The sequence below is a fragment of the Notothenia rossii genome (assembly GCF_949606895.1).
Source record: "Notothenia rossii genome assembly, chromosome: 6".
Classification (NCBI taxonomy): Eukaryota; Metazoa; Chordata; class Actinopteri; order Perciformes; family Nototheniidae; genus Notothenia; species Notothenia rossii.
This window is the reverse complement of record NC_136909.1, coordinates 59,625,995-59,652,213: the sequence shown is the minus strand read 5'-3', so window position 1 is coordinate 59,652,213 and position 26,219 is coordinate 59,625,995. Positions and strand designations below refer to the sequence as shown.

The window sequence follows — 26,219 nt, the reverse complement described above, 5'->3', positions numbered from 1 at the left end:
TACCGTTGGACTCGGTACTTACGGAGCCCCTAAAGAAGTGTATATTGTACTTTTAGAATCTACGTCCAGTGGATGTGTAGGATCTATAGTTTGATAGTTATTACGAAGATGATTTGAGGTCTTGCCAGGAGAACGTGGTTGTTTCTCAATGTCAAGGACGCTTGCTTGGTAGCAGATGTCTTTCGAGTAGGGATGGGTATCGTTAGGATTTTATCGATACCTATACCGATACCGGTACTACTTATCGGTATCAGTATTTTTCGATACTCTTATCGATACTTTTCAATAATGTGGTGCTCAAAATTATAGACATGAATACAAGATGTGAAGATTAAACCAGGGCTCGACATTAAGGACTGCCCGATGGCCCGGGGCCATCTAGTATTTAGCTCGGGCAATGAAGCCTCACCTGCTGGTTGCCCGATCGGGCAATCTATTATGCCAGTATCATGCAGCTCGCGGATCCAGTAATGAATGACCCGACAGTAAAACTAAACATATCTATAACTAGTTTAGGTAGTTTGAGAGGTAATTAAAATAGCTACGTGTGATATTCTAACCTGAAGTGTGTGTTTTGTTCCGCTCACCACTGCACTTGATCATGCAGAGCTGCGTGTCGTCTCGTCAGCAGCAGCTGATCTCTCTCTCCCGTCAGATTAGACTTCACTCGCGTTTATGTCCATATCGATCAGATCCAGCTAGTTCTAGCTAATGATATGACTACCTGCTTATTAAAAGACACCTAAACAATAAGTGTCGCAATGCAACTGGGTTAGGCCACAAAGTATAACGCAGCATTATGCATTTGTGTACATGCCCACCGGAACCCCGAGGCATTACCAACCGATCAACGCACAATCAACCCATACAGGACATCTCTTTCTCCACATTAAGTGTTAGACATTAGAATTGACTATTCTTGTCTGTCACATACTCTTCTTGTCTGTCACATAAGTGGCGCAACTGAAGCGGTATTGCGCTAAAGGGAAATTATTTTGACCGGAGAGATTTAGATTTGCGGCTAACGGGAACTCTGACGTCGCCATTTTGTGTGCTTCGCGGATGTGCTCGGCTCCTCTCGACTGCTGCTCGGGTCTGCTCGGTCAGCTTCCGGATGAGGAGGCATTCGTTCGACCAACTTACAGTAGATAACATTACAAACATTTTGAACAGGGGCCATAATAGTGTAAATAATGTTTCTTTTGGCAGTTATAACTGTATGTAATGTTTTCTACTTTTTTACATCTGGGAAGGCATTTGCCTTCATCAGATGGAAATTGTCTTGACTCTTGACCAACAACTTACAGGGCCATCTAACCAAAATCCTTAATGTCATGCACTGATTAAACAGTAATTGTATTGTAATTTTCTTCCAGAATTAACTGTATAACTTATACATTAGCTTCTCAGACACGTCAAAATGTGTCTGAAGGTTTAAACATAGAAAAAAGTATTTGAGCTTGAAATATGTAAAATCCTAGTAAACGATCAACAATTGCTGAACCATACATTGAAACGTTGACCTTTAACAACATTTAAATGCAGTTTTCCAATTCACAATGACATCTGTAAGTTTAACTGGTTTATAAAGCATTCAATGAAAGGCCAAATTATTATAGGTGTAGGAGCTCACATTAATACACTGTCACTGTTAATAAACAAAAAAAAGACAAGGCGATGTGCCTGCAAGACTGCACTCAGGTAAACAAAACATATTACCCGTGCGCAGCAGCTAACCTGCCTGCGAGCCTTGACTCAGGTCACATTTACACACGGCGCGACTGAAGCCCGCTAGCACTATTAGCACTAGCAGTATCGCTAGCACCCTTTTAGATTCAATGAGTGTCTCCTTTGCAAATGCTTCATTAAGTTGCTTGTGTTACCCCCTTTACAAGCAACTAATTGAGTACAGAGATTGCACCTTGCACTATCGCCACTACATTTTTGTAGTGCACCCAGACCTTCGATCGCTTCGCTTGGTCCGCCATGCCTGCGGGAGTCTCACCACAATAATAAGATCGCTGTTGAGAGAGATGACGAGTGGCATTTACAGTGGCCAATCAGAGGGTGTCAAACCGGATACATCAAACGGGATGAGGGTTCCCAACCAACCAGAATGGTTTAAAGTTAAACTAAGGAAGTAGACGTAACACATATACCGATAGCAGCACCGTTTGTCCAGCGGCTTAACGGTATACCGATACCGTCCAATCAGGTACAGGTATTGACTTAGTACCGGTTCTCGGTACCCATCCCTACTTCCGAGTCACTTGCTTCAGAAGCGAGGCAAGAATCCTTCCTAGCCTCGGAAAACGAAGAATTGTGGAACAGGCTAACAGATGTGCAGGTGTGCGTCATGTGCCATCGTTTTGCAACGATGTGCAATCGTTTTGCAAGCACCCCCCAGGATTGCCAAAGCACCCCCTAAGCACCCCCAATAAATATGTTTTGTTTTTTTTCCGAGAAATTATTATTTAATTTTTTATTAAATTAGAAAGATTATTGATTACATCAATGCAAATGTGAAACAAACAAATGTTTGACCAAAACATAAAGCCAACACAGGTGATATGATTAGGCCAATGGCCAGCACCCATTAGATTTTTTACCTACCCATAGGCTAAATTACTTTGTGACACTTGAGTGACTTCCTGTTAGCTGGAGCGCCAAATTATTTGCTAACAGCAAAGTGACAAATGGATCGTTTTTTAGTCCTTAAACGTCCACGTGTGGACACTCAATCAAAACCACCTGAAAGTGAGAGGGATTCTGCACATAATCGGCCTCGTGAGTACAAGTAGCTTACTTCTGGCTCTCTATGTTTCATTCAAGCTCTGCTTTGTGTGTGTAGCACGAGCCATTTTGTGTGCGTGCTTAAGCACCGGTGGGTCTCTACCTGAGATTGTTGTGGTTAGCATCTGGTGCTAGCTAGCCAAGCTAACGGATATAAGGAGCTTTTTCAACAACAAGGTGGAGGGAGAACTCTCTCTTGACAGACTGAGAGTCTCAGATAACCTCAGCTCAGGTGAAGTAAAGGACTCTGTGTTTAAATAGTTAACTTTAGTCTAGTTATCTCAGTGGGTCTCAAACGGTTTGTTTTAAAAGGGGAGTAATTTGTAAAATATCTATAAAGAAATAGTAACTCTGTTTACAGTTCTGTTTCATATGTATGTTGAGAGATGTATCCATAGATCTCTTCATTTTGCTCTCAAAGTCCACCAGATTGATGCTTTTAACTTCAATATTTAAAAAATGTTTCCCAGGGGAGCATGCCCCAGGACCCCACTATAGGAGGTGAGGTCATTCCCCACTTGTAAAAATAGAACTTTACCCCTGCTTACACCTATATGCCATGAGCTGATTCCGAGCCTTCATTGTAACAGTCGCGGGTACACTGTGTGTGCGTGTGGGGAGTGTTGCAGTCATACTGCCAACCTTGAGACGTCAGAAATCGGGAGCATTTCAAAATGCAAAATGGGGGGGGGGGGGGGGGGGCTGGTGGATCGCCGCAGCTGTTAGATTAACATTAACATGCTTATATTGCAGCCTGCAGCACCATCCTTGATGGAGCATATGTGTGGGCAGGAAAGGAGTGAGCAGAGAGTAGAGTGGTTGTCGATTTTTGTTCTGTTTTCTGTGACTATCTGCCTCACCCTCTCAGACTTTCAGTTGCGCGCGCTACTAAAGAGATGTGTTACCGTGGAAACCAAACAATGGTGTAGCTGTATTAAAGTCCGAGTGGAAACAGTCCTGAGTAAATCTGATTTTGTCAGAAATCGGGAGAAATGCGGGAGAAATATAACCCCGGGAGGAAACCGGGAGAGGGCAATGAAATCGGGAGTCTCCCGCGAAAATCGGGAGGGTTGATAAGTATGGTTGCAGTAGAAAATTCAACTGTAGCGTTGGTGCATTAATGGGAAACCCTTAAAGTTTGAGCACCTTCTATGAAACGTCAAGCTACCCCACAGCACCCCCTAGAGAAAATCTCTGGCGCCGCCACTGCCGTGCGCAAAGCATTGTGGGGATTTTAAGACCGCGGAGTCTACACATGTGCAGTCTCGAAATTTCTCGCTACGAAGTACGCCGGCCTCGGTAGAATTCCAAGTATGCTGGACATTGGAACACTCGATGACGTAGTATACTTGAAATAGTGGCTCTGGAGCAGCCTTCTTCGACATAGAGAAACACCCCTTGTATACTACGTCTTTCCGCAGCGTCAATGTAAAGTTGGCGTCAACCCTCACGGGGTGAAAACAGTATTTCCGGTCTCGAAGTTTTCATAATAAAACCGGAACTATTCCCCTCACTGTCAAATGATTACACAGTAATGTCTGCATTACTCATCCACTATAAAACATCAGTTTATCCTTGGTAATTACACAATATTGATTGGTTTAAATTCTGTACAATGCTTTTGTGTTTTTAACCTTCGATTCGGAGAAACAAATAGTTTCTTCGGAGTTTAGACACTAAAGAGTTTCCGAAGACACTACACTACCCAGCATCCTAAGCTATCGTTTGGGACTACAACATCCGCTTTGCTTTACAAACCCCGTGATTAGTCCTCAAGCTCTGCGATTGGATGTTGGTGTGGCAGTGCGACAAGGTTACGCCAAGCGTCAAACATCTCTTTGAAATGGAATGTAACCACGGCAGACTATCCAAAACTGGACTCGAACGGGTCCCCCAACATTTTTTTCTTATTCAAAAGAAGACCTTAACTTAAAGTATTCTTTAATGTTTGAATAAAGCCTTATTAATTTGTCTATTTTGCACATCCTCCTATTAATATCTTTGGACGTCCTCCACTAGCTGTTTTATTGTAGAGATCACTACAGTATCTTCTTGATATTTTCTATTCTATATTTCTATCATTGAACTTCTACTTTCCCCCTATTTTGTGTGTAGGCTACTCTTAATATTTAAATGTTTTCATCAAATAAAACGTATTCAACAACAAAATTCAATAACGTGCTTTAACCACTAGGCGGCGCGGGTTAAAAAACCAGTGGTGTAGTTTATAAAACATAATAATATCAAACATAATATTACTATTTGCTTTATTGTGAAATTAAAACAGAACGGTAAAGAAAAATACAGTTTCAGTCTCTCGATTTGAAGCTTAGTTTATTAGTTTAGTTTAGTTTTTTTTTCGAGCGTGTAAAACCAAAGAAAATACAAATGAAACAAAAGATGACAAAGACATGATACAGTACTATACAAATGAATGCAATAACAAAACGAAATATTTAATTAATAATTGAATAATCTGTAGTATCATTGTCTGATATCAATAAACAATAAAGCTTTTGCTAATTACACGTCCGAAAAGGGGTCGGAAGAAGTTTACAATTACTTAATCCGACCCCTTTTTTTTTTTAACACCTTAATATATGTTAACATACAATATCAATGTATACTTAAACCTTCTCTAATTTATATAATCATTCATATAATATATACAGGCAAGTTAGGAGAATGGTCTCTATATATTTATATATATATACATATGTACATACACAAATTCATACAAATTCATAAATAGAATACAAATCAAGAATATAAACAGTTATGGTTTAGCAATTTCATCCCTGTACCTTGTGATAATTGTTTCTTTATACCTCTTTTTGAATAGTTTCATGTTTGGACATCCCTTTAGCTCCTCACTCAAATTGTTCCAGATCTTCACACCACAAACAGAAACACAAAAACTTCTCTTTGTTGTGCGCACCCTAACATTAGTGAATATAAATGAACCAAGTAAATAATAATTCCCTTGTCTTTCATTGAACAATATCTGAATATTCCCAGGTAATTTAACGTTTTTTGCCTTAAACATGATTTGTGCAATTTGGAATTCAACAAGATCTGACAGTTTTAATAATTTTAGCTCTAAGAATAATGGGTTTGTATGATCCCTATAGCCAACATTTTTAATAAGTCTTATTGCTCTTTTTTGTAGAATAAATAGGGATTGTGTTGTAGTTTTATAATTACTGCCCCAAACCTCTGCACAGTAACTTAAATAAGGTAACTGTCACGATTCTCATGTCATGTCCCGTTTCTATGTCTAGGTTTGGGTGTTTTTGCTGTTTTCCATGTCATGTTTTCCTCTGGGTTATTGTCTGGTCTTTTTCCCGGGTTGCGTTACGATAATCCAAAAATCAGCTCCTAAATTCTAACCCTATCTCCTATTCCTTGACCTCTGAGTGAAACGTCACGGGGTTAAGGGATAGTGGATAGGAGAATTCAAAAGGACTTAGGAGAAGAGACTGCGGTACTTTAGAGAATCCGAATGCACTTTCACTATCTGTGACGTGTTTATGATGCGCCAGCGGACGTCATTGTGTGCGTCTGCTGCTGTGGTGAAACTATGGAAACTACAGTGTTCTATACAGCGGACTACAACATGGATGTTTAATAAGAACGAGGGACTACTGTAAACTCATCTAGAGACTCTGCACCGTGCTCTGATGCTGTTGTTTTATGCTTTATGAACGTGGACAACAGAGAAACATATTCTTCATGAACAAAGTTGGAATTGAAATAAAAAAGGAAAGTGAAATTTATGCTCGCCACCCTCTCCCTCCGGCCCACATTAATACAAATGATCCCAATACTTATGATTGTATGAAAATATATTAAAATCAATACAAATGTATTTATTATAAACGTTAGTCCTTAACACCTATCACTGTGTACATCACCATTCAAACATCGTTCATATTTCTCTTTTTGATTATAATACTGATGAACGTTCAAAACAAAGCACTTTGGCAAGTTACCACATACATTTTAAAAAACGTAATAAGCACCGTAACTTTCATGATATCATTTCTCCGTCATAATCGTTTGTTTCCGTGAACGGCCGACTGTTGTGTGACGCAAATGCTGCGGCTGCAAGGCATTGTGGGGCAGCATTTTCTCCTCTCCTTTCGGTGGGGGAGGTCCAGTGGTTCCTAAGCTAAAGGAGGTTATAAAGGAAGTTTGAAACCTCCTTTCCTTTCATTTGGAGAATTGGAACGGCACTTATCATGGCTGCCACTGACGTACTTCCGGGTCATTTCACTTGGTTAGGAAGGTTCCTAAGCTAAATGGACTATTGGAACGCAACCCCTGTGTTTTTCCTCTTGTCATTAGTTTCCCTGGTGTGTCTAGTTATCTGATTGTGTTCACCTGTGGCCCTTGTGTTTCTCCTCCCCTGCCCGGCTGTTTCTCGTCTTGTGATTACCCCTCCCTGTATTTAGTCTTGTCTCTTCCTGTGTTCAGTGTTGGTGCTTCTTTTGTTTGTGACCTAGTTCACCGTAGAGTGTTTTGTTTGTCCAAGTTATGTATTAGATAAGAGCCCTTACAATAAAGGTATTATCAAGTGTTATCTGCATTTGGGTCCTACCTGCTTCACTCTGCGTAACAGTAACACCAATGAACAGTAAAGAATGTAGAGGGAATTTTGAACAAGAATCTGTTTTGTCTTGTTTAATATTGCAATACTTCTTGAGACTTTGGAATGAATATGTTTTATGTGTGGTTTCAGCTCAGTTTCTCATCAATTGTGATTCCAAGCAATTTATGTTCTTTAACTCTCTCAATGAAAATCCCATCTATCTTAATGGATGCTAGTGTATTGCTATTTCCAAATATGATTTATATTGTTTTATTCAAGTTTAATGATAACTTATTACTGTTTAGCCATAACTTTAGTTTGCATATTTCAGCTGTGATCTCTTCCAATAGTAGCTGTACATTGTCCCCGGAACAAAATATATTAGTGTCATCAGCAAACAAAACAAACTTGAGTACTGTCAATACATTGCATATTTCATTAATATACATAATAAATCGTTTCGGCCCAATACTGACCCCTGGGGGACACCGCATGTAATGTCCAAATATGAAGAACAACACTCTCCCAGCTTCACAAACTGTTGCCTATTGGTTAAATAACTCCTTACCCATTCCAAAACTACACCCCTGATTCCATAACGTTCCAGTTTTTTTATTAATATGTCATGATTAATTGTGTCAAATGCTTTTTTTAGGTCAATGAATATTCCAATGGCATATATCTTTTGGTCAATTGAGCTAGTAATTTCTTCAAGTGAGTCTATTAAAGCCATCGATGTTGATCTATTGGCTCTGAATCCGTATTGACTTTCGGTTTGAAGTTTGTGTTTTTCTATGAAATTGTCCAGTCTGTTATTGAAAAGCTTTTCAATAATTTTTGAGGATTGAGGTAGAAGTGAGACAGGTCTATAGTTTGTGAAGTGATGTTTGTTCCCAGCTTTGAACAAAGGTATGACTTTTGCTATTTTCATTTTGTTAGGAAATGCACCAGTTTGGAATGATAAGTTACATATGTGTGTGAATGGTTTTGAAATAACATCTATAACCTTTTTCAATACAGTCATGTCAATGTCATCACAATCGGTAGATTTTTAATTTTTACATTTCGTCAATATCAACTACTTCCCTTTCATGCACTGCTGTGAGGAACATTGAGTAGACCCTCCAGAAAAACGCGGGCAAAAATCCTTGATTATGCGGGCTAAAATCCTTGTTTATGCGGGCTAAAATCCTTGATTATGCGATTAAACATGCAGGGTTTTTATGTGATTTTATGCGGTGAAATTGCGAAATATGCGGAAAGTTGCGAAAAAGAATAGTTTTTTTTTAAAAATATTGTCTTATTTATTCTCTCTCACACAAAACCTGCCACTAACGTTAAACCCCTTTCCTATTCAATTAAACACATTCAATGTTTATTTAATGAAAAAGCAATTGGGCTATTTTAATCACTCTCTCTCTCACACACACACACACACACACACACACACACACACACACACACACACACACACACACACACACACACACACACACACACACACACACACACACACACACACACACACACACACACACACACACACACACACACACACACACACACACACACACACACACACACACACACACACACACACACACATACTTCTCCGCCTCATTCTGTTTTCATTTAGTCGTTCGTTATCTGACCAGCTTCAATCTTGTAGGCTACTCACTTCGTTTCTTGTAGCCCTCGAAAGGGTTTTGGAGGTTGATGCCTCGGTGAACGTGAGTTGTTTGGCTTTCTTGTCCGCAGCAGCAAAAAGCAATTTGGAAATGAATCAAAGTGGGTCACCGTCGATTTTCTCTAAGACTTATGCTCCAACACACAGTTGCACGGGGTGCAGAATAGTTTCCCCCCAATTTTGTGAAAGACATCGGGGTACTGCTTTGCCCGGTCTTTAGCAGAAATGTTCGTCGGTAAATGAGATGGATCAGATTTTTTCATCTTGGTGTTTTCTCTTGGTGTGAGTTCCACACGTTCACTCTACGGTGTTGTTTTTGATGCGCGAGCTGATGACGTCACGTCATCATCATCATCACTACGTCACGTCAAGACGAGTTAACTTTTTTTTTTCTCAACTTTGTGTGGAAAAATGCGGGGATTATGCGGCCTTTTGATAAATATGCGGCCTTTTAAAAATATGCGCCATTTTGCTGATTATTCGGTAAATTCTGCGATCGCAGGATCGCGTTTTTCTGGAGGGTCTAATTGAAAAAGGATTAAGTTTTATTAAGTTTTCCAGCCTATTGTCTGATGTTCCTCCATCAGGGATTTTGCCTGCTAATTCAGGTCCAACATTTACAAAGAAATCATTGAAACTGTTGGATACAACATCCATATTTTCCTCTTCCTTATCCTTGTCAATTAAGTATTTGGGATAACTCCTTTTTCTATACCCATTTTTTATAATACTATTCAGTATGCTCCATATTCCTTTAATGTTGTTTTTATTTTTGTCTAGTATTTTCCGATAGTATTCACTTTTGCAGGTCCTTATTATAATTGTTAATTTATTTTTATATTTTTTATATCTAATCTCTGTCTCTTTTGTTTTATTTCGTATGAAATCTCTATACAATGAATTTGTCTTTTTACAGGCATTTTGTAAACCCCTTGTGATCCATGGACATTCTGCATATTTCATTTTTCTACTGTATTTGACAATTGGGCAGTATGTATTATATAATGATAAAAAAATTCTCAGGAATTGATCATATGCACTCTCAATATTGTTTTCTTTGTATAAATCATCCTATCTTTGTGCCAGTAAAGCATTTTTTAAAGCGTTCATTGCTTCTTCTGATCTAACTCGTCTGTATTGAATAGCATTGTCCGGCATGTTATTACTGTAGTTTCTGTCATAAACTGCAAATACTGGTAGGTGGTCACTTATATCATTTATATAAGTCCACTTACTGTGTTGTTTTCTATGTCATTTGTGAATATATTGTCTATGAGAGTAGCACAGTGCAATGTGATTCTGCTGGGTCTAGTAATTTTTGGATATAAACTCATACTGTACATTGTGTTGATAAATTCTTCTGTCATGCTGTGATTATTTGGATTTAGAAGGTCAATATAGAAGTCACCACAAATGAAAACTGTTTTATGAACCACATTTGAGAATATTTCCTCCATCCAGTATTTGAAAATCTCAATACTAGAGCCGGGTGCTCTATATATACAACTGATGATTACATTTTTCATTTTTTCTTTGCAGATTTCAATCGTGATACATTCCAATACATTATCAATCACTGTTGACATATAATTCATCACCTTAAATTGTAAAGTATTGTCCACATACAAGGCTACTCCTCCTCCACCACCCTTGTTTTGTCTATTTATGTATCTGAGTTCATAGCCCTCCAGCTCAAAGTCTATGCCTTTGTCCTCCGTGATCCAAGTTTCAGATATGGCAAAGATGCTAAATGTTTGTTGAAACTGATTTAAATATTCCTTGATGAGGTTAAAGTTTGCATACATGCTTCTGCTGTTGAAGTGAATAATAGATAGCTTGCCCTCTGATGATATGCTCTGGTTGAACTGTTGATCAGTGTAATAACAGCAGTTGTTGATGATAGAAGAGAAGAAATTATTGTCCGGATCTATTTCATAATTCAGATCTTTTGTTTTATAGTCAGTGTATTCAAATGTTTTTAGCAACAGTTGGTCTTGTTCCTTGATCATCTGAGACATATTAACATTTTCCCCTATTGAAGATGATTGCCTCCATTCAGTGTGAGCAGTGGCGGCTGGTGGAAAATATTTTTGGTGGGGCTGTTGAGTAAAAAAAATTTGGGGGGGAGAAATGACCCCTTAAATTGGGACTTCTGGTGATGTAATGGCCCCATAAAATCGTGGTTCTAGGGCCAGGAACAACCAGGCTGAGTCGGGAATGCTAAACTAACTGCGGTCAAGCCAGCCTCCACTCGGGAAAACCTAGTCAAGCCAGCCCTCACGTGATATTGCGGTGCGCGAATATCCTATGCATTACGGTAGAGTACAAAAAAATCATCCCTCTGTGTTTAGATGAGAATAAAAGTAAAACTGTCCAGTATCAAAGACTCATTTCACTTCAGGGTGATAGCAGGACATCCCATCTAGTCACTCAGAAAAAATTAGGACATTCTGATGTAGAGTTTCAAAATAAAAGACCTTTGAAATCTCTATTGTATGAGCTATCATCCCTGTTTTTAGATGAGAATAAAACCAAAACTATCCAATATCATAGATCCATCTCACTCCAGGGTGATAGCAGGACACCCCATGTAGTCACTCAGAAAGAATCAGGACATTCTGATGTACAATTTCAAAATAAAAGACCTTTGAAGTCTCATATATGAGCTATCATCCCTGTTTTTAGATGAGAATAAAACAAAAACTGTCCAGTATCATAGATCCATCTCACTCCAGGGTGATAGCATGACACCCATGTAGTCACTCAGGAAAATCAGGACATTCTGATGTAGTTTCAAAATAAAAGACCTTTGAAGCCTCATATATGAGCTATCATCCCTGTTTTTAGATGAGAATAAAACAAAAACTGTCCAGTATCATAGATCCATCTCACTCCAGGGTGATAGCAGGACACCCCATGTAGTCACTCAGAAAAAATCAGGACATTCTGATGTAGAGTTTCAAAATAAAAGACCTTTGAAGTCTCACATATGAGCTATCATCCCTGTCCCCAAAGGTCTTTTATTTTGAAACTGTACATCAGGATGTCCTTTATGAGGGCTGGCTTGACTAGGTTTTTCCGAGTGGAGGCTGGCTTGACCGCAGTCTAAACTAGAGAGAGAATCGCTGTCAAGGGGGCTACAACTACAACAAGATGAACATATTTGACCGTGATTTAATTGTAATACACGTTTCAAAATGATGCCGAAGTAACAACATACTGATACCGGATAGTAAAAACCATGAATTAAGGCTTTGACAAGTCTGCAGACAGACGCCAGGCGAAAAACCTTTTAAAATGCGTGTTTTCTAATGGAGATTTGGCTAAGCTAACGTTGTAAATGCTCCGACCGTCCACACTCACAACAACGGCCTATACAGACATAAATAAACCAGCGACTGTATTCGCCATGACACAGACAGTATGTGGTTTGTACTTGTTTAACTTGTGTCTAGTTTCTGAACAGATATGAAGAGCTGTGAGCTCTGAGTGCTAAGAGCTAACAGCTGTGTTGTTTTTCTGGGGAGCTCATTGAAGATGACGTCACGGCTCCCCCTAGACTGCGTTACAGTTCCTCACGAGTCTAAAAAACAACTCACGTCAACGCACGTAAGCAACGTGGGCGCCGAGTGAGCGCCCTCGTGACCAAAATATTTGACGGCGCTGATTGGCTGAAATTATGTTTCGGCGGCACAGTTTACTATTGAGACTTTTGCAACGTGCTGGTTGCTGCTGTTTAGCTCGGGGGCAGCGCCCCGTAATGATAAACTAATGCCAAGGGCAAGGCCAGGCAGGAAACATGTGACTTATCAGTAACTTTAAACATCGTAACACAATTTTAAACAAGATTTTATTGTAGATTATACATTTTACTGATACCGATTGTATGATATTTACCTTTTTCATTAAAAATAAAAAATATAAAATATATATATTTTTGAAATATTTTTTTTTGAAATATTTTTTTTTTAATTTAATTTTTTTTTTAATATTTTTTTTTGTATGTGGGAAGAGGTGGGGCGGCGCCCCTAGCGCCCCTATGGGCCGGCTGCCACTGAGTGTGAGTCATGGTTGTGTGTAAGTGCTTGTTACCTTACTGTATGTGTGGTCCAGAACATGAAGATTATTGGTATTTATCCAGATCCTCCATGTTTCTGATGACCAGTACTTTGGCCTCCTCAGGTGTTCCGTTTAGCTTTATAAATATTTTTGCAGTTTGTTGTCCAGGTGTTCTGAATTTTCTTCTGTTTTTTCATGAAGCGAGCCTTTCTGGCTATGTCGCCGTTGTACTTGGTCAGATGCTCGTTGATGTAGATATCTGATTCTTTCAGCTTCTTTCCTTGTTTGAGTAAGGCCGTTTTGTGTTTCCTGTTCACAAACCTGATGAGAAAAGCCGGTTTGTTGCCAGCGTTACTCCTTGGCAGGGGGTGGCATGCCTCAATGTTCTCACAGCCCAGATCGATCCCCTTGGACTGGAGGAAAGCAGCCACCTGTTGCTCCGTGGAGCTCCCCGGGCTCACCCCTGTTGTTAACGTTCACAGCACGAGCGTATGACCGGGGTTTTATGTTGAGCCCGGTAACGATAACATTGTTCATCCTGGTATATTGCTCAAGGTCCTCCACTCTGCTCTCCAGGTAAGTTATCCTCTTGTCCTTCTCAGCATTCTGGATCCGCAGATCCTTAACCTCTTTTACAAGGTCCAAAATGTTTTTCTGCTGCAACCTGACAGCAGAAATTTCCTCCGCCAGGAAGTCGAGCGACTGTTTAATGTCCTCAACTTCCTCCGCAGCGATGGTTTTCTTTGGACCCATGAAGTACTTTGATAGAATCCAGCGATTAAGATGTTATATTGTATGTTACGCAACAGTAAGTTGTGAATAGTCGCAAAAACTTCGCTCTGCACGCTGTTGCTCCTGCTGCCCCTCCTCCTCCAGTTGGCAACCTTATGCATTGTACCATGAACCTGTAAAGACCTGTAACAGTATGAGGAGTTGGAAAGGTAGTTTCTGAAGATGTTAACTTACAAATAACACGCAGCATACAATGCCATAATAACTTTGTATTATTAGTGTAGGACACTTATGTATGTATAACATCTGAAGATGTGTCTAGTTGTATTCATGTTTTCACATAATTATACAGGATATTGCTATAATATGTTATAATACAGGATATTGCTATAATATGTTGTAATATTGTAGTTCTATAGAACTACAATATGTGACATAACGGACGCGATGCGATGTTTGGGGGCGGCGCGATTACATGTAAAGTCAATGCAGAGACGCGGACCGACGCAAATTCGCTCCGACGGCGAGCATGAAGCGGTGGACGTGGCGCGAATCACGCGATTGAGGCGATTGAACGGTGCTGCGTCAAACGCGAGAGTTCAATTTTGTTCAACTTGAGCGTCAAATTCACGTGACGCGTTCTCGCGGAAGCCAATCAGCGGTGAGGATCCCAGCCTGCCGTCACTGACGTTCAACCAGATCAGCCGTTAGCAGTTAGCACACAGAGATCACAGCTCCTCATATCTGTTCAGAAACTGGACAAAAGTTAAACAAGTACAAACCACAGACTGGTCATGGCGAATACAGTCGCTGGTTTATTTATGTCTGTAGGCCGTTGTTATGAGTGTGGAATGAGCATGTACAACATTAGCTTAGCCTGGTCGACACAATCTCCATTCAGAAAAAAAGCATTTTAAAAGGTTTTTCGCCTGCCGTCTTGTCTGCTGACTTGTCAAGCATTAATTCATGGTTTTTACTAACTGGTATCAGTATGCTGTTACTTCGGCATGATTTAGAAACGTGTATTACAATGTAATCACGGTAAAATATGTTCATTTTGTTGTAGTTGTAGCTCCCGAGCCAGCGCATCTTGTTTGAATGATGCGAGTAAACACAGCTGGCAGCCGCGGTGAAACTCGAGCGATTAGAGCAAAGCGAATATTCGCATCGCGTCCGGTGTGAACGCACCATTAGACTAGAGCGATGCGATAGGAGCGATTAGAGCTAAGCGAATATTCGCATCGCGTCCGGTGTGAACGCAGCATTATGGTGTAAATATAGCCTATCTACCAATTGGATCAAATATAAAAGTCAGCCGAATTAGTGTTAATACTGCGAGGAGATGTAATATGTGAAAATAAATGGAAGATGTTGTTTAATTGCTGATATATTTATGATCCACGTCACGTGTTCAGTTTCGGTGTCAGTTCTTCCAGTTTGTTCAAAGGTCTTCTCATCAGGGCTCTATAATTAAAGAAATACAGCAGATATGCAATATGCAATGCAGCTGAACCGTGTATTACAATGCCGTTATGTGCTGACTTCCAAAGAGAAAATATATATTTTTTAAAATGTTTTGGGTTTTCATATCGCATTAACACTATATCCCAACGTGCATTGAGGCTAAAACATCCAATCACCAAGCTTGAACGGTAGCTGAGGATTATGGGTAGGTAGCCTATCAAAACCTCTGAAAAAAGAAATTTGTCTCTCAGAATCGAAAGGGAAAAACCTATAGGAAAAACACAAAAACGTTGTACACAATTTAAACCAATTAATATTGTGTAATTAACAAGGATAAACTGATGTTTTTTTAGTGGATGAGTACTGCAGATGTAGCTTTCAAATCATTTGACGGAGAGGGGAATACGGTTTTATTATGAAAACTTCGAGACCGGCAATACAGTTTTCACCCCGTGAGGGTTGACGCTAACTTTACATGGACGCTGCCGCATATACAGTTCTCCTGGCGAGACCTCAAATAATCTTCGTAATATCTATCAAATTATAGATCCTTCACATCCACTGGACGTGGATTCTGAAAGTACAATATACACTTCTCGCTAGAAATTTAATCAAAAAGCGTTTTAATGGCCAAACTATCCTACATTTTAGGATTTTCCAGAGAGGGTTATTTGTGAATCTACGACCCACCGTAGCGTTTGCATTCAACAGGAGCACTAGAGGTCGAAAACTTTAAAACGTGATTATACACTGAACAAAAATATAAATGCAACACTTTTGTTTTTGCTCCCATTTTTCATGAGATGAACTCAAAGATCTAAAACATTTTCTATATACACAAAATAACCATTTCTCTTAAATATTGTTCACAAATCTGAAAAAATCTGTGATAGTGAGCACTTCTCCTTTGCCAAGATAATCCATCCCACCTCACAGGTGTGGCATATCAAGATGCTGATTAGACAGCATGATTATTGCACAGGTGTGCCTTAGGCTGGCCACAATAAAAGGCCACTCTGAAATGTGCAGTTTTGCTTTATTGGGGGGGTCTGGGGGTGTCCGAAAACCAGTCAGTATCTGGTGTGACCACCATTTGCCTCACGCAGTGCAACACATCTCCTTTGCATAGAGTTGATCAGGTTGTAGATTGTGGCCTGTGGAATGTTGGTCCACTCCTCTTCAATGGCTGTGCGAAGTTGCTGGATATTGGCAGGAACTGGAACACGCTGTCGTATACGCCGATCCAGAGCATCCCAAACATGCTCAATGGGTGACATGTTAGGGTTAGGGTTAAACTGACTGGTTTTCGGACCCCCCAATAAAGCAGTTTCAGAGTGGCCTTTTATTGTGGCCAGACTAAGGCACACCTGTGCAATAATCATGCTGTCTAATCAGCATCTTGATATGCCACACCTGTGAGGTGGGATGGATTATCTCGGCAAAGGAGAAGGGCTCACTATCACAGATTTTTTCAGATTTGTGAACAATATTTGAGAGAAATGGTTATTTTGGGTATATAGAAAATGTTTTAGATCTTTGAGTTCATCTCATGAAAAATGGGAGCAAAAACAAAAGTGTTGCATTTATATTTTTGTTCAGTGTAGGTCGTAATAAGCGCTTGAACAATCGACCTATTTGGTCGTAATAAGGGCTTGAACAATCTACCTATTTGGTCATATGAGTTGGAGGACTTGTTGCTCCTGTGCGCTCCACTTCCTCCTTGGCGCACCGCTAACTTTCCCAAAGAAAAAAAAAAGAAAGTCGGGATGACGGGTGTAGTGGCGATCGCTCATCAAAAAAGGCCACTCATGGAGGTTAGCAGTCAGAGTTCCCAACGCGTGTTGTGGTGAAGGATGAGGTCCACCATGACGTCATTTGTAATGCTTTATTTCTTTATACAAAGTTAAAATGTTATTTTACGAAGGCCTATCTAAAGTCACATAACAATCACGCACACGCTCAGACACGGTCAACACGGTTGAAAAACGTGTGGCTTCCTTTCTAACCTCTCATCCCAACTGATCACCTGTGCCCACATATATAGCTTAATTACCTCCCGTGCTCCCAGGTGCGCAGATTAGACGATGACGCGTTCACACACACACACACAGACAAACCCCGTGCACAACTCAAAGCAAATTGGCTCCAACACACCGGCCCCTAATTGTGACTGTATAATAAAGTGACAACTACACCAAAACACCAGTGGAGTCAATTATTAGTAAAGAGCACGAGAGTGTCTCAGTCCATACTGTCAGTCAAAAAGTGTCCAAAAAGGGAAAAAGTAATCCGAACATAGGGATCTATGTCAGTTCTTCATTCAGCTTCCTGGAAAAGAAAGATCTTGAAGACTGGTCGTTCCAGTATGCTGCATTTTGTCTGGACTTTAACAGACCGCACCAGTCCATGTGCGTCAGGAAAGATCTGCAGTATTTTCCCCAGCAACCAAGATCCACGGGGGGCAGTAGAGTCTGCAACGATGACGATGTCTCCTGTGACGAAACTCCTCTTCTCCTTTGTCAACCGTTGACGTTCCTGTAACAGTGGTAAGTACTCCCAGATCCATCTGCTGCCAGTAAGAAGATGCTCAGCTTTCATGCCACGAGATGCCTCATCTTCTGGATTTTGCTTCGTACCAACGTACCTCCATTGTGAGATATCAGTGGCATCTCTTATAGCAGAAATCCTATTGGCCACAAAGGTGTGAAAACGCTTTGTTTCATTCCTAATGTACTTCAGTACAGTTGTGCTATCCGTCCAGAAGGTTGAACCTTTCAACTCTAGCTGCAGCTCAGCTCTCAGCATCTTGTCAACTCGCACTGCAAGCACAGCAGCTGTTAATTCCATTCTCGGGATTGTCACTGTCTTTACTGGAGCAACTTGTGCTTTTCCTAGCAGGAAAGCTAGATGAAAGTCCTTCCGTTCATTTTGCAACCGCAGGTATGAAACTGTGCCGTATCCATGCTCACAGGTTGGGCACTTGTGGCCTGTCCAAAATCTTTAGGTTTGATACACCTTGGCACACTGAACATGCTTAGCTTTTGAAGGTCTTCCAGCCACTTCACCCACTGCAGCTGATTCGTTTGTAGTATTTGATCATCCCAGCTGTAGCTTAATCTGCACAGGTTTTGCAGCAGTAGCTTGCTGTTCAGTGATGTCCCTTTAAAGCAGTGGTTCTCAAAGTGGGGTCCGCGACCCCCCGGGGGTCCGTGGCACTCTGCCAGGGGGTCCGTGAAAAGTTTTCAGATTCATTAATTTAAATGATCATGATATCATTTTTTTTTCATTTTTTTTTTTTTTACAAAAGGCTTCATAGTTCAACAAATAATATTTTATTTTTTTAATCTAAAATAGTTCATAGATTACGTTCTAATCTAACAAATCTATACATTTAAAAATCAAGCGCGTCACTCGTTACCATGGAAACAACAATAACTGGTACGTCAGTCAGAGAGCGCCACTGCTAGCATCATAGAGATATAACACGGCTAGCATACTACGAAGATGGACCGATTTTTAAAACGACAGGTTACGGCTACAAATGAAGTAAATGAAAAACAAAAAACAAAAGTAAGGAAATACGATGAGGAGTATCTCCAATATGGATTTATTGAAGTGGAAGGGAAACCGAAATGTCTGATATGCCTGCGGTGTCATGCCAATGAGGCGATGAAGCCTGCCAAATTGAAGAGGCACCTCGAGACCAAGCATCCAGATTATGTAAAAAAAGACCGGGCTTTTTTTGAGAGGAAGGGCGAGGACTACAGCCAGCAACAACAACGGATGGTTAATGTTACGTCTGTTTCTGCTAAAGAGCAGATGACGAATTTAGGACATGTCTGCTGATATCAAATCACAACTGCTGGAAAGACTGAGAGGGTCTAAATTCGCGGTTCAATTGGATGAGTCCACTGATGTGTCCGGCTCTGCGCGGCTCATCGCACTGGCGCGAGAGGAGAGGGAGAGCCGCAGAAGTGAGACTGACTGAGATTACTTTGAGCAACATGCATGGGAATAAGTTACAATATAATACATTTGTGTATATTTCTCGCTATTCAGATGGTCTGCTGCCTGGTGCTGCTGTTGCGCAATGTGCAGTAGTGTCCTCTTTTCGCACCATGACATTATCAGTTATGAATTTGTTTTTCACTGCTTGAGAAAATGGACTTGTGGCTGAGAGCGTGTGAAAAATGTCAATTGTGTGAGAGTTGGCAGCCCTGTGAACTCGCTTGACATTATTATGTATGAAACTGCCAATCAGATTTATTTACTTATTAATCGAAGGTGCCGAAACGCTGTTCTGGATCGTTCCCGCCCACTTTAAACCATGTGTGTGTGTGTGTGTGTGTGTGTGTGTGTGTGTGTGTGTGTGTGTGTGTGTGTGTGTGTGTGTGTGTGTGTGTGTGTGTGTGTGTGTGTGTGTGTGTGTGTGAGCAACAGAAATGTCAGATACTGTATGTTGCATTTATTGATTTAGTTTGATATGTGTGTCTTCACTTGCAGAGAGAAGCAATCAGCTTCATGGACTGCCTTGCATCACTCCAATAGTGTCCAGAGCTGGCTGCCATTACAAGTAGTGGTTTGGGATTGTAGCAATGCAGTTGCAGTTGTTTTGCAATTTACTTGATATATGTTGCAATGCAGGCATGTGTTCAATTGTTTATAGCCTGCATTTATTTTGTTATTAGACTTTTATAAATCATTTAATTTTAACTAAGAGTGAAACACTTGATGTGTTATCTTTGTGTGTGTGTGTGTGTGTGTGTGTGTGTGTGTGTGTGTGTGTGTGTGTGTGTGTGTGTGTGTGTGTGTGTGTGTGTGTGTGTGTGTGTGTGTGTGTGTGTGGTGTGTGGTGTGTGGTGTGTGTGTTCTGAAATGCACTTCAAATTATCACTTTTCTCTTGATTTCCCTTTGATATTTTGTTTAGGTACAGTATTACTTGCAGCTAATTGATTGATTGTTTTATGGGTATTCTGTGTTGAGATGGTGCAAATATTTTTAATACATATCTAATATATTTCTAATACATTGCTCTTGTGTTCTTCTTTCACATAACTAAGACTATAGAAGTGTAAAAAATAGGCTACATCAGATTATTCCAAGGGACATACATGTCGAGTCAAGTCAAGTCAATTTTTATTTATATAGCCCAAAATCACAAATCAGAATGAGGGGGTCCTTGGTGTATTCTCTATCTTGTAAGGGGTCCTTGGCTGAAAAACAATTGAGAACCTCTGCTTTAAAGCTTGCGCCGCAATCAGACACAACTCTCAAGGTCCCCTTTTTAGGCTGATGCACGCCATGATGTGGGATGTACCAGACTTTTCCTTCTCTGCCTTCCAGTTGCTGTTCAGGCACTCTTTCTGCATAGCTCTTTTGTATGACATCGCCCAGAAAGTTGACATACTCCTCGTTAAGTGTTGCATTTTTCTTACATTTCCTTTTCAGAGCCCTTTGCTCAGCAACATGGCGATTGTTTGGCTTTGACACTTTTTCTTCTCTGAAAGGTAATTTTAGACTGTAATGTCCATCAGTGAGGTTGGCGGAACTTTTCATGATTTCCAAAAACGTAAGATCTTCTCTGGACATATCTGGCTTTTCATTAACTGATCTCTCATTGAAGTCGTGGTTGTATTGCTTTACCAGCAGTTCCTCCAAGCTGGTTAATGATATTTGATTAACTGCAATGGTGGGACAGCTGTTTACAATTTGGCGGTCTGCTCTCAGCAGTCCATTGACAACCCAACCTAGCAGGGTTCTGACAGCATAAGGTCCATCATCATTGCTGTTCACCACCTCCCATGGTTCCATGAGTTTTGAGGCATTACCTCCAATTAGCAGCTCCACGTCAGCGTCAATGACAGGAAGTTTCACAGAGTTTAAGTGGTGCCATGCACTTAACTCTTCCTGTTTTGGAATGTTGTCACGAGTCACAGGCATTACAGTTTGTGTGAACACATCAGGTAGTTCATAGTAATTGTTACTGTAGAGTACAGCCACCTCCAACCCAGAAATGATGTAAGTATCCACAAGCTTTTCCTGATTCATTGTTCTCAACAGGAATTTGGATTCTCTTCCTCTCGTCTTAAGCTCCCTCATCAGTCGCTCTGAGCAAAAGTGGCCGTGCTACCAGGATCCAGGAATGCATAAGTGTTTATCACTGTGCTGCCGTTTGTAGCCTTGATCTGAACGGGCACAATGGGCAAGGCACAATCCTGTCCTCCAGCCCCAATATGGCCACATGTTTTGGTAGAAACTTTGTGATCCTCTGTTGATGTTTCTTGCTATATGTCCTCTGATGAGACCTCCTTTCTCTGTGAATGGATGTGGAGGATGGTGGGATGTTTTAAATTACACACTTGGCAGTACAGGCGGCTGTGGCAGTCCTTACTCATGTGTCCAACAGCGAAACAACCAAAACAAGCACCCTTTTCTTTCAGAAAACTAATTTTCTCTGTGTGCATCATCCTCTCCTATTGTAGCATGTCTCCAACTTGTGATCCTCTTCACACAGCAGACAAGATATCCTTCTTGGCCTATACGGTAGGCTATTCTCCTTTTGCTTTTCAGGTGCAGTTCCACGATTAAGAGCTTCAACAGAAGTAGCAAAACTGCTTCCTTTCTGGCGGCTGCGAGGCTGTGATATGTTGTTTCTACTTATGTATTTTGGTGAAGAGATGGATGTGTCTTGAATGTTTCCAAACAGCGGATCAGAGACAATAGATACTTGTCGCTCAACAAACTTGACAATATCGCTGAAACCTGCTTGACAATGTTGCCTCTCCTGTAGCTCGTAAGCAAGGTTTCTCCATCTTTCCCTCATTTTGTAGGGCAACTTTAAGATCATAGCCCGCATGTTAGTTGGCATATTCATCTCTGACATGTAGCTTATGTCCTCCATGGCATTGCAGAAAACACGGAGAAACAAAGAAAAAGCTTGCAAAGCCTTAACATCCTCTGCTTTCACTGGTGTCCATCCAAGCGCTTGCTCCATGTATGCAGTGGCTATTATTTGTTGATTTCCAAAGCGTTCTCTCAAAAGTGTCTTTGCTCTTTGGTATCCCCTGTCGGGTGGCATGTGTTGACAGCTTTTAACCAGTTCCTTGGGTTGTCCCTTGGTGTATTGTTCCAAAAAGTAAAGGCAATCAACATTGTTAGCAGTCTTTGCTTCCACTCCATGTTCATATGCTCGTATGAATGCACTATACTCCAAAGGGTCTCCATCAAAGGTTGGTATTTCTCTTGGTGGCAGTGACAATGTTGACTGTTGCTGCACCAACAGAGCTGTGATATCATTTTGCCTTTGCATGATGTTGATAATGTTGCCTTGATTCACGTTACTTTGCACTGAACCCGTATGTCGGTTGGTTTCCTGCACCAAATGTGTGTCAAGATCATGAGTGACTTGTGTGGCAGAGAATGTCTGCTGACATATCTGAGATGACGTGGGATTGAGTTCATAGGCTTTAGATCCATTTCCTTCTGGTATTGTTGTGGCTGTGAATTGGCATTGGCATTGGCAATAGAGTTTTGCCACCTATTGATGGATGATGCAACTGCTGATTTGAATCTTTGGGGCGCGCACCCATTGACAGACCAAAGTTCTTATCCTCTTCTGCAGGATTATGGTACTGCAAGTTTGCATCCTTGTGCAGAGTCTCCACTGACGCTACATCTCTGCTTCCCCCTGTTGGTGAGGGGTTGAACTGACCTTCTGAACCTTGTGGGATGAATTCTGTAGCAGAGGGTCTAAGAGAGATTTTCCTTTTGGCTCTGTCTAGATATGAATTCATTCCATTTGAATCAGCCCTTGAGCTTTGAACCTCAGATCCTCTGTACCTGAGCACATTAGCTTTTGCTGTATAGGCAGCAATTCCACTCTGCAATTCAAGCCACTCCTTGCGTTGTCTGATCTGCTCCTCTTCACACTTTCTGGCTGCTGCGAGGTAAGCTTTTCACACTCCAGTGCATGTTTTTCTTTGAGGATATCCCCTAAAGCACTGAGAGCAGCCGCTTCAGCCTCCGCCTTGATACGCAGACGAGATGGATGACATGTTGGACCTGTGGCTGGAGCGGCCAGCTGATGAGCATGTTCTTCCGGTTACATTAGAAATGCTGTCATTTGGACAGATATCATCAATAATCACATTAGTTTTGGTTGTAGCATTGACATTTGCCACATCATCATCAATTGCATGTGTAAATTGCTCCTTTGTAGTTTGCAACCACCTTTCCATTTTATTCATCATTTCTCGATTGCTGTGCATTCGTGTTTCAAACCATTAATTTTGTTTTATAACTTCATCCTCTGGTATTAATGGTTTCAGTGACTCATGCAACTCATTTAATTCCATCATTGTTTTCACAAACATTTCACACATGGATTCCACCTCAGGCACATTTTGGCTTGAAAGTATCAATTGTTCAACATCCTTTGTTAATTTATTCAGTTTCTTTATCCATGAATTCCTTTCATGCTGAATTGATGCTATTTTTAATTCCAATGCTTTAACAGTGAGTTTAGGCTGTCTTTTGACGGTAACGCAGCAGCTGCGGGAGGTTTTATTTTAGAATTGTCCCAGGATTTACCTTTATCCTGATCTGAGAAGGTCTTTCACAGCTTGTAAAAATTATGAACAATCCTACTGTAGTTCCTCTTGGCTTTCACTGCCTTCACATGTCAGCAATCATCTGGAGCTGTGTGGGAGCGCAGCAGCTCCTTCTTCCGTATCCGAGATCCTTTGATTAATTAATTGGAGCGTGTTTTTCAACAAGTGTAGCGGCGATCGCTCATCAAAAAAGGCCACTCATGGAGGTTAGCAGTCAGAGTTCCCAACGTGTGTTGTGGTGAAGGATGAGGTCCACCATGACTTCATTTGTAATGCTTTATTTCTTTATACAAAGTTAAAATGTTCTTTTACGAAGGCCTATCTAAAATCACATAACAATCACGCACACGCTCAGACACGGTCAACACGGTTGAAAAACGTGTGGCTTCCTCTCTAACCTCTCATCCCAACTGATCACCTGTGCCCACATATATAGCTTAATTATCTTCCGTGCTCCCAGGTGCGCAGATTAGACGATGACGCGTTCACACACACACACAGACAAACGCCGTGCACAACTCAAAGCAAATTGGCTCCAACAACGGGTTAGTTTCTCGTGCACACGAGATACTAACCTGTCATCCCGACTTTTTTTTTTTTTTTTTTTCATTTCCCTTTCATGGGTCAGTAGGTACTAGTTTGACTGCTAACAGAAATAAAATTAAGTACTTTTACGGTGTACTTTGTGAGTAATCCTCTGTCAAAGTCCCCTGCTGAGAACAAAATCAAGCCACTTCTGCTAAGTTTGATGAGGGAATTATTTTTTGTTGCCATTAGTTCTTTGTGAGATTGATCCTGTTGGACTCAGTACTAGTGACAATACACCCACACGTACTATGAAGTACTACTGTGTACTACTGTGTACTTTTCCAGTAATCCTCTGTCAATGTCCCCTCCTGAGAACAAACTAATACAAAGTCAAACAGTATCAATATCATTAAGAACTAATTGTACAATTGTATCATTTATCAAAGATAGCAGAAAACATGCATTATGTACTATGGAGGGGACTTTGACAGAGGATTACTCACAAAGTACACAGTAAAAGTACTTCATTTTATTTCTGGTAGCAGTCAAACTAGTACAGAGTCCAACAGTGTCAGTTTTATTAAGAACTTGTGGTAAAACATATTTGTATCACTCATTGATTATAACAGGAATACAAATTAAGGGCCGCTGATTTAATAAAAAAAATGCGAGAGACTGCTGAGTTGACCGCAGCGCAGAATCGCTGTATAGTTTAAATCTCCCAACAATGTTGTCCATTTTAGACATAGGCTTATTTTTAATAAGGATTGTGCTTAGTCTATATATATTAACTGTGCTTTTTTACCCCAAAAGTTGTAAATGAAACAAGTGAAGTACATGTAATAAAGCCGTGGAGGGCGGGAGTTTATAAACCAAAGAGTAACCGCCCTTACGGGACGCTCCAATAAGTAAAACGAAAGCACGCGCAAGGACACCTGGCCTCCTATTGGTTGAGGGATTTTGACAGGGTTGTTGCACAAAAAATCTAAGCGTGCAGAGCAGAAATCTGAGAGCAGACATTTGACCAGCGCACAGAAATAGCCTGAGTGCGAGGAGAAGGTTTTAAGCTGGAACCAGGGGGGAAGTGCCCCCCTAACACTGACTTTGGGCCACCCTGAAAACTAAAAAAAAGTTTATGATTTAACAATTTCTTGGCTGACGGAATAGGCGGAACTAACGATATTTGTAATTCTAGTCGGACCCATTAGAGAGAGCACACCTTTATCTATTTCATATAGTTGTACAAAATAAAGTAAGAACGGGGTTTAAAAGGGGATTGATTAGTAAAATATGCATAAATAAAAAGCAAGAATACTAAATATAGCTAACATAAGATAAGAATAACCAAGTTCAAATGATTTGTTATTGGTTGTGATCATATTCTAAATATGTTTGGATTATTGAAAAGTATACAGCTCCCTTTCAGTGTGTTGAGAGCTGTATCCATAAATTCATTATGTACTCAAAGTGCACCAGATTGATGCTTTTAACTTCAACATTTAAAACAAATCTTCCCGGGGGTGCATGCCCCCGGACCCCCCGAGAGGATGTGAGAAAAAGCCACCCCCAAAAAAAGCAGGTTCAAATAATTAAATAGCATACATTTTCTTTTATTAAACACTGAGAACGGGTCCAACAGACCCAAACAGCACACAAAGGTTAAAGGTAAGCATATAATAATAATGTTAAAATGTGCTAAATATATACACTGCAAAAAAACTAAGAAAGAGGAGTAAAAGTAGCTCACGACTTGTT

General features: G+C 40.5%; 1 protein-coding gene and 1 long non-coding RNA gene across 2 annotated transcripts in view; one reads left to right on the top strand and one right to left on the bottom strand.

The window, feature by feature from the left end:
* adgra1b (adhesion G protein-coupled receptor A1b) overlaps positions 1–26,219 on the bottom strand; it is a 324,973-nt gene that overhangs the window by 12,540 nt on the left and 286,214 nt on the right. The window lies entirely within an intron of this gene.
* LOC307042249 lies at positions 18,908–20,351 on the top strand. Its single transcript, XR_013809048.1, has 2 exons — positions 18,908–19,300; positions 19,830–20,351. It is a non-coding gene; the product is annotated as an uncharacterized lncRNA (long non-coding RNA).